This window comes from Osmerus mordax, unplaced genomic scaffold (genome assembly GCF_038355195.1).
Source record: "Osmerus mordax isolate fOsmMor3 unplaced genomic scaffold, fOsmMor3.pri Scaffold_135, whole genome shotgun sequence".
Taxonomy (NCBI): Eukaryota; Metazoa; Chordata; class Actinopteri; order Osmeriformes; family Osmeridae; genus Osmerus; species Osmerus mordax.
In genome coordinates this window covers 15001-25000 of record NW_027120447.1, presented here as the reverse complement: position 1 = coordinate 25000, position 10000 = coordinate 15001, and positions in this window count along the sequence as shown.

The following is a 10000-nucleotide window of genomic DNA, read 5'->3' as shown; positions in this document are numbered from 1 at the left end:
GGGTATGGCTCAGGGGCTCGCTGGGGCTTCAAAACGGCCAAGAAAAAAAAAATGACCCAAAACACGCCACCTACCGGCCGCTCGCGGGTGCCCGGGGTCGGGGTATGGGTCTAGCCTGTGCCGGGGCTTCAAATATGGAGAAAAAAAAAATTTCAAAAAAAGGGCCCCCATCGGCCCCCCGGGTAGTGCCGGGGTCGGGGGGCATGATTCTGGGGCGCCCCAGAGCCAAGTAGGCGCCTGGAGGAAAGGAAAAAAAAACTTTAACTTTTTTTTGACCACCAGGGGTGGGGGGGTCTCATGCCCCATCGGGTGCCCGCCCCGAGTGCCTCTCAGGCGGATACATTTTCACCCGTGTGCGGGAGACACATATGGTGCATGGTCCGTGTATACACCATATGTGTAGTATGGGCAAAACCACTGTAAAGTCATACTGCCATTGACTTCCATTCATTTTCCCAGGATGACTTATATACTCTATGGTAGCTGTCTGGTGGACTGGGGGCCGCGACAATGTTACGCTTGTAAGTCAGAAGCTGGGAAATGCACTGCGAAGCTGGGAAAACCGTTTTTCGAGCTCATTTTCGGTTCCGCCCAACGGATTTTGATCAAAATAGGCTCATTCGAAAGGTATTAACCGGGGGCACACGGAAAACCGGGACTAATAACGCGCACGTGCGCGTGCGCGAAACGGGAAGCAAAAGAAAACTTCAATCGGAGCTACAACCGTGAACCGTCGCAGATAGGGCGGAAATTTCAACGCACGTCGCTGCGTCTCACTCCAACTTAAATAACAAAACTGTCCCCAGCGAAATCGGTTGGATAAAACGGAAACGGGAAGCGAAAGAAAACGTTAAACGTCAACACCGAAATGGCTATCGTCAATTCCAATGTGAAAACAACTCGCACGTATGTGTCTTACTCTAAAGCAGTGTATAAAACTATCCCCAGCCAAATCAGAGCTACGCAACGAAAACGGGAAGCGAAACAAAACTTTAAACGGAGCTACCGAATTGGAAATCATCAATCCTGGGAAAATAACAACTCACACGTGTGCCCCTTATTCTAACTTGAATTTAGAAACCGTCCTCAACAAAATCCCACGTTCGGGTGAATAACTGTGAATTTTAAGGCACATGCCTCTCTGGGCTGGGAGAGTGCATTCAAATAGGAGAAATTGGCTTCATTTAGAGGCATCTCCACTTAGGGACGTCGTAGCACCTTAACTCGGGTGGCGTTGGAAAGGTCTGGTCCAGGGGAACACGGGCGTGTCAAGTTTGCCACGCGCACGCGCATCCCCGCTAAACAGGGGCCAAAACAAAACTTTAAACGGAGCTACCGAATTGGAAACCATCAATCCTGGGAAAATAACAACTCACACGTGTGCCCCTTATGCTAACTTGAATTTAGAAACCGTCCTCAACAAAATCCCACGTTCGGGCGCAAAACTGCACGTTTGAGGCCACATTTTCAATGATGCTGGAAACTTACATTCAAAGCTGGGAAAATGTGCTCATCTACAGGCATCCCCACTTAGGGACGTCGTAGCACCTTGACTCGGGTGGCGTTGGAAAGGTCTGGTCCAGGGGAACACGGGCGTGTCAAGGTTGCCACGCGCACGCGCATCCCCGCTAAACAGGAGCCCAAACAAAACTTTAAACGGAGCTACCGAATTGGAAACCATCAATCCTGGGAAAATAACAACTCACACGTGTGCCCCTTATGCTAACTTGAATTTAGAAACCGTCCTCAACAAAATCCCACGTTCGGGCGCAAAACTGCACGTTTGAGGCCACATTTTCAATGATGCTGGAAACTTACATTCAAAGCTGGGAAAATGTGCTCATCTACAGGCATCCCCATTTAGGGACGTCGTAGCACCTTGACTCGGGTGGCGTTAGAAAGGTCTGGTCCAGGGGAACACGGGCGTGTCAAGGTTGCCACGCGCACGCGCATCCCCGCTGAACAGGAGCCCAAACAAAACTTTAAACGGGGCTACGGAAAAGGGGAGGGCTTTTTCGGGGACAACCACCACTCACCTCGGTTCCCCCCATCCCAACTTGAATTTAGAAACCGTCCCCAGCCAAATCCCACGTTCGGGGGCAAAACTGCTCGTTTGAGGCCACATTTTCAATGATACTGGAAACTTACATTCAAAGTTGGGAAAAGGTGTTCATTTACAGGCATCTCCACTTAGGGACGTCGTAGCACCTTAACTCAGGCGGCGTTAGAAAGGTCTGGTCCAGGGGAACACGGGCGTGTCAAGGTTGCCACGCGCACGCGCATCCCCGCTAAACAGGAGCCCAAACAAAACTTTAAACGGGGCTACGGAAAAGGGGAGAGCTTTTTCGGGGACAAACACCACTCACGTCGGTGCCCCCTGTTCCAACTTGAATTTAGAAACCGTCCTCAACAAAATCCCACGTTCGGGTGAATAACTGTGAATTTTAAGGCACATGCCTCTCTGGGCTGGGAGAGTGCATTCAAATAGGAGAAATTGGCTTCATTTAGAGGCATCCCCACTTGGGGACGTCGTAGCACCTTAACTCAGGTGGCGTTAGAAAGGTCTGGTCCAGGGGAACACGGGCGTGTCATGTTTGCCACGCGCACGCGCATCCCCGTTGAACAGGAGCCCAAACAAAACTTTAAACGGGGCTACGGAAAAGGGGAGGGCTTTTTCGGGGACAACCACCACTCACCTCGGTGCCCCCCATCCCAACTTGAATTTAGAAACCGTCCCCAGCCAAATCCCACGTTCGGGGGCAAAACTGCACGTTTGAGGCCACATTTTCAATGATACTGGAAACTTACATTCAAAGTTGGGAAAAGGTGTTCATTTACAGGCATCCCCACTTGGGGACGTCGTAGCACCTTAACTCAGGCGGCGTTAGAAAGGTCTGGTCCAGGGGAACACGGGCGTGTCAAGGTTGCCACGCGCACGCGCTTCCCCGCTGAACAGGAGCCCAAACAAAACTTTAAACGGGGCTACGGAAAAGGGGAGGGCTTTTTCGGGGACAACCACCACTCACCTCGGTGCCCCCCGTCCCAACTTGAACTTAGAAACCGTCCCCAGCGAAATCCCACGTTCGGGCGAATAACTGTGAATTTTAAGCCCCTTTTCCTCTCAAGCTGGAAACGTGCAAAGTTGGGAAAAGGTGTTCATTTACAGGCATCTCCACTTAGGGACGTCGTAGCACCTTAACTCAGGCGGCGTTAGAAAGGTCTGGTCCAGGGGAACACGGGCGTGTCAAGGTTGCCACGCGCACGCGCATCCCCGCTGAACAGGAGCCCAAACAAAACTTTAAACGGGGCTACGGAAAAGGGGAGGGCTTTTTCGGGGACAACCACCACTCACCTCGGTGCCCCCCATCCCAACTTGAATATAGAAACCGTCCCCAGCCAAATCCCACGTTCGGGGGCAAAACTGCTCGTTTGAGGCCACATTTTCAATGATACTGGAAACTTACATTCAAAGTTGGGAAAATGTGCTCATCTACAGGCATCCCCACTTGGGGACGTCGTAGCACCTTGACTCAGGCGGCGTTGGAAAGGTCTGGACCAGGGGAACACGGGGGTGTCAAGTTTGCCACGCGCACGCGCTTCCCCGCTGAACAGGAGCCCAAACAGAACTTTAAACGGGGCTACGGAAAAGGGGAGGGCTTTTTCGGGGACAACCACCACTCACCTCGGTGCCCCCCATCCCAACTTGAATATAGAAACCGTCCCCAGCCAAATCCCACGTTCGGGGGCAAAACTGCTCGTTTGAGGCCACATTTTCAATGATACTGGAAACTTACATTCAAAGTTGGGAAAATGTGCTCATCTACAGGCATCCCCACTTGGGGACGTCGTAGCACCTTAACTCAGGCGGCGTTAGAAAGGTCTGGTCCAGGGGAACACGGGCGTGTCAAGGTTGCCACGCGCACGCGCTTCCCCGCTGAACAGGAGCCCAAACAAAACTTTAAACGGGGCTACGGAAAAGGGGAGGGCTTTTTCGGGGACAACCACCACTCACCTCGGTGCCCCCCGTCCCAACTTGAACTTAGAAACCGTCCCCAGCGAAATCCCACGTTCGGGCGAATAACTGTGAATTTTAAGCCCCTTTTCCTCTCAAGCTGGAAACGTGCAAAGTTGGGAAAAGGTGTTCATTTACAGGCATCTCCACTTAGGGACGTCGTAGCACCTTAACTCAGGCGGCGTTAGAAAGGTCTGGTCCAGGGGAACACGGGCGTGTCAAGGTTGCCACGCGCACGCGCATCCCCGCTGAACAGGAGCCCAAACAAAACTTTAAACGGGGCTACGGAAAAGGGGAGGGCTTTTTCGGGGACAACCACCACTCACCTCGGTGCCCCCCATCCCAACTTGAATATAGAAACCGTCCCCAGCCAAATCCCACGTTCGGGGGCAAAACTGCTCGTTTGAGGCCACATTTTCAATGATACTGGAAACTTACATTCAAAGTTGGGAAAATGTGCTCATCTACAGGCATCCCCACTTGGGGACGTCGTAGCACCTTGACTCAGGCGGCGTTGGAAAGGTCTGGACCAGGGGAACACGGGGGTGTCAAGTTTGCCACGCGCACGCGCTTCCCCGCTGAACAGGAGCCCAAACAGAACTTTAAACGGGGCTACGGAAAAGGGGAGGGCTTTTTCGGGGACAACCACCACTCACCTCGGTGCCCCCCATCCCAACTTGAATATAGAAACCGTCCCCAGCCAAATCCCACGTTCGGGGGCAAAACTGCTCGTTTGAGGCCACATTTTCAATGATACTGGAAACTTACATTCAAAGTTGGGAAAATGTGCTCATCTACAGGCATCCCCACTTGGGGACGTCGTAGCACCTTAACTCAGGCGGCGTTAGAAAGGTCTGGTCCAGGGGAACACGGGCGTGTCAAGGTTGCCACGCGCACGCGCTTCCCCGCTGAACAGGAGCCCAAACAAAACTTTAAACGGGGCTACGGAAAAGGGGAGGGCTTTTTCGGGGACAACCACCACTCACCTCGGTGCCCCCCGTCCCAACTTGAACTTAGAAACCGTCCCCAGCGAAATCCCACGTTCGGGCGAATAACTGTGAATTTTAAGCCCCTTTTCCTCTCAAGCTGGAAACGTGCAAAGTTGGGAAAAGGTGTTCATTTACAGGCATCTCCACTTAGGGACGTCGTAGCACCTTAACTCAGGCGGCGTTAGAAAGGTCTGGTCCAGGGGAACACGGGCGTGTCAAGGTTGCCACGCGCACGCGCATCCCCGCTGAACAGGAGCCCAAACAAAACTTTAAACGGGGCTACGGAAAAGGGGAGGGCTTTTTCGGGGACAACCACCACTCACCTCGGTGCCCCCCATCCCAACTTGAATATAGAAACCGTCCCCAGCCAAATCCCACGTTCGGGGGCAAAACTGCTCGTTTGAGGCCACATTTTCAATGATACTGGAAACTTACATTCAAAGTTGGGAAAATGTGCTCATCTACAGGCATCCCCACTTGGGGACGTCGTAGCACCTTGACTCAGGCGGCGTTGGAAAGGTCTGGACCAGGGGAACACGGGGGTGTCAAGTTTGCCACGCGCACGCGCTTCCCCGCTGAACAGGAGCCCAAACAGAACTTTAAACGGGGCTACGGAAAAGGGGAGGGCTTTTTCGGGGACAACCACCACTCACCTCGGTGCCCCCCATCCCAACTTGAATATAGAAACCGTCCCCAGCCAAATCCCACGTTCGGGGGCAAAACTGCTCGTTTGAGGCCACATTTTCAATGATACTGGAAACTTACATTCAAAGTTGGGAAAATGTGCTCATCTACAGGCATCCCCACTTGGGGACGTCGTAGCACCTTAACTCAGGCGGCGTTAGAAAGGTCTGGTCCAGGGGAACACGGGCGTGTCAAGGTTGCCACGCGCACGCGCTTCCCCGCTGAACAGGAGCCCAAACAAAACTTTAAACGGGGCTACGGAAAAGGGGAGGGCTTTTTCGGGGACAACCACCACTCACCTCGGTGCCCCCCGTCCCAACTTGAACTTAGAAACCGTCCCCAGCGAAATCCCACGTTCGGGCGAATAACTGTGAATTTTAAGCCCCTTTTCCTCTCAAGCTGGAAACGTGCAAAGTTGGGAAAAGGTGTTCATTTACAGGCATCTCCACTTAGGGACGTCGTAGCACCTTAACTCAGGCGGCGTTAGAAAGGTCTGGTCCAGGGGAACACGGGCGTGTCAAGGTTGCCACGCGCACGCGCATCCCCGCTGAACAGGAGCCCAAACAAAACTTTAAACGGGGCTACGGAAAAGGGGAGGGCTTTTTCGGGGACAACCACCACTCACCTCGGTGCCCCCCATCCCAACTTGAATATAGAAACCGTCCCCAGCCAAATCCCACGTTCGGGGGCAAAACTGCTCGTTTGAGGCCACATTTTCAATGATACTGGAAACTTACATTCAAAGTTGGGAAAATGTGCTCATCTACAGGCATCCCCACTTGGGGACGTCGTAGCACCTTGACTCAGGCGGCGTTGGAAAGGTCTGGACCAGGGGAACACGGGGGTGTCAAGTTTGCCACGCGCACGCGCTTCCCCGCTGAACAGGAGCCCAAACAGAACTTTAAACGGGGCTACGGAAAAGGGGAGGGCTTTTTCGGGGACAACCACCACTCACCTCGGTGCCCCCCATCCCAACTTGAATATAGAAACCGTCCCCAGCCAAATCCCACGTTCGGGGGCAAAACTGCTCGTTTGAGGCCACATTTTCAATGATACTGGAAACTTACATTCAAAGTTGGGAAAATGTGCTCATCTACAGGCATCCCCACTTGGGGACGTCGTAGCACCTTAACTCAGGCGGCGTTAGAAAGGTCTGGTCCAGGGGAACACGGGCGTGTCAAGGTTGCCACGCGCACGCGCTTCCCCGCTGAACAGGAGCCCAAACAAAACTTTAAACGGGGCTACGGAAAAGGGGAGGGCTTTTTCGGGGACAACCACCACTCACCTCGGTGCCCCCCGTCCCAACTTGAACTTAGAAACCGTCCCCAGCGAAATCCCACGTTCGGGCGAATAACTGTGAATTTTAAGCCCCTTTTCCTCTCAAGCTGGAAACGTGCAAAGTTGGGAAAAGGTGTTCATTTACAGGCATCTCCACTTAGGGACGTCGTAGCACCTTAACTCAGGCGGCGTTAGAAAGGTCTGGTCCAGGGGAACACGGGCGTGTCAAGGTTGCCACGCGCACGCGCATCCCCGCTGAACAGGAGCCCAAACAAAACTTTAAACGGGGCTACGGAAAAGGGGAGGGCTTTTTCGGGGACAACCACCACTCACCTCGGTTCCCCCCATCCCAACTTGAATTTAGAAACCGTCCCCAGCCAAATCCCACGTTCGGGGGCAAAACTGCTCGTTTGAGGCCACATTTTCAATGATACTGGAAACTTACATTCAAAGTTGGGAAAAGGTGTTCATTTACAGGCATCTCCACTTAGGGACGTCGTAGCACCTTAACTCAGGCGGCGTTAGAAAGGTCTGGTCCAGGGGAACACGGGCGTGTCAAGGTTGCCACGCGCACGCGCATCCCCGCTAAACAGGAGCCCAAACAAAACTTTAAACGGGGCTACGGAAAAGGGGAGAGCTTTTTCGGGGACAAACACCACTCACGTCGGTGCCCCCTGTTCCAACTTGAATTTAGAAACCGTCCTCAACAAAATCCCACGTTCGGGTGAATAACTGTGAATTTTAAGGCACATGCCTCTCTGGGCTGGGAGAGTGCATTCAAATAGGAGAAATTGGCTTCATTTAGAGGCATCCCCACTTGGGGACGTCGTAGCACCTTAACTCAGGTGGCGTTAGAAAGGTCTGGTCCAGGGGAACACGGGCGTGTCATGTTTGCCACGCGCACGCGCATCCCCGTTGAACAGGAGCCCAAACAAAACTTTAAACGGGGCTACGGAAAAGGGGAGGGCTTTTTCGGGGACAACCACCACTCACCTCGGTGCCCCCCATCCCAACTTGAATTTAGAAACCGTCCCCAGCCAAATCCCACGTTCGGGGGCAAAACTGCACGTTTGAGGCCACATTTTCAATGATACTGGAAACTTACATTCAAAGTTGGGAAAATGTGCTCATCTACAGGCATCCCCACTTGGGGACGTCGTAGCACCTTAACTCAGGCGGCGTTAGAAAGGTCTGGTCCAGGGGAACACGGGCGTGTCAAGGTTGCCACGCGCACGCGCTTCCCCGCTGAACAGGAGCCCAAACAAAACTTTAAACGGGGCTACGGAAAAGGGGAGGGCTTTTTCGGGGACAACCACCACTCACCTCGGTGCCCCCCGTCCCAACTTGAACTTAGAAACCGTCCCCAGCGAAATCCCACGTTCGGGCGAATAACTGTGAATTTTAAGCCCCTTTTCCTCTCAAGCTGGAAACGTGCAAAGTTGGGAAAAGGTGTTCATTTACAGGCATCTCCACTTAGGGACGTCGTAGCACCTTAACTCAGGCGGCGTTAGAAAGGTCTGGTCCAGGGGAACACGGGCGTGTCAAGGTTGCCACGCGCACGCGCATCCCCGCTGAACAGGAGCCCAAACAAAACTTTAAACGGGGCTACGGAAAAGGGGAGGGCTTTTTCGGGGACAACCACCACTCACCTCGGTGCCCCCCATCCCAACTTGAATATAGAAACCGTCCCCAGCCAAATCCCACGTTCGGGGGCAAAACTGCTCGTTTGAGGCCACATTTTCAATGATACTGGAAACTTACATTCAAAGTTGGGAAAATGTGCTCATCTACAGGCATCCCCACTTGGGGACGTCGTAGCACCTTGACTCAGGCGGCGTTGGAAAGGTCTGGACCAGGGGAACACGGGGGTGTCAAGTTTGCCACGCGCACGCGCTTCCCCGCTGAACAGGAGCCCAAACAGAACTTTAAACGGGGCTACGGAAAAGGGGAGGGCTTTTTCGGGGACAACCACCACTCACCTCGGTGCCCCCCATCCCAACTTGAATATAGAAACCGTCCCCAGCCAAATCCCACGTTCGGGGGCAAAACTGCTCGTTTGAGGCCACATTTTCAATGATACTGGAAACTTACATTCAAAGTTGGGAAAATGTGCTCATCTACAGGCATCCCCACTTGGGGACGTCGTAGCACCTTAACTCAGGCGGCGTTAGAAAGGTCTGGTCCAGGGGAACACGGGCGTGTCAAGGTTGCCACGCGCACGCGCTTCCCCGCTGAACAGGAGCCCAAACAAAACTTTAAACGGGGCTACGGAAAAGGGGAGGGCTTTTTCGGGGACAACCACCACTCACCTCGGTGCCCCCCGTCCCAACTTGAACTTAGAAACCGTCCCCAGCGAAATCCCACGTTCGGGCGAATAACTGTGAATTTTAAGCCCCTTTTCCTCTCAAGCTGGAAACGTGCAAAGTTGGGAAAAGGTGTTCATTTACAGGCATCTCCACTTAGGGACGTCGTAGCACCTTAACTCAGGCGGCGTTAGAAAGGTCTGGTCCAGGGGAACACGGGCGTGTCAAGGTTGCCACGCGCACGCGCATCCCCGCTGAACAGGAGCCCAAACAAAACTTTAAACGGGGCTACGGAAAAGGGGAGGGCTTTTTCGGGGACAACCACCACTCACCTCGGTGCCCCCCATCCCAACTTGAATATAGAAACCGTCCCCAGCCAAATCCCACGTTCGGGGGCAAAACTGCTCGTTTGAGGCCACATTTTCAATGATACTGGAAACTTACATTCAAAGTTGGGAAAATGTGCTCATCTACAGGCATCCCCACTTGGGGACGTCGTAGCACCTTGACTCAGGCGGCGTTGGAAAGGTCTGGACCAGGGGAACACGGGGGTGTCAAGTTTGCCACGCGCACGCGCTTCCCCGCTGAACAGGAGCCCAAACAGAACTTTAAACGGGGCTACGGAAAAGGGGAGGGCTTTTTCGGGGACAACCACCACTCACCTCGGTGCCCCCCATCCCAACTTGAATATAGAAACCGTCCCCAGCCAAATCCCACGTTCGGGGGCAAAACTG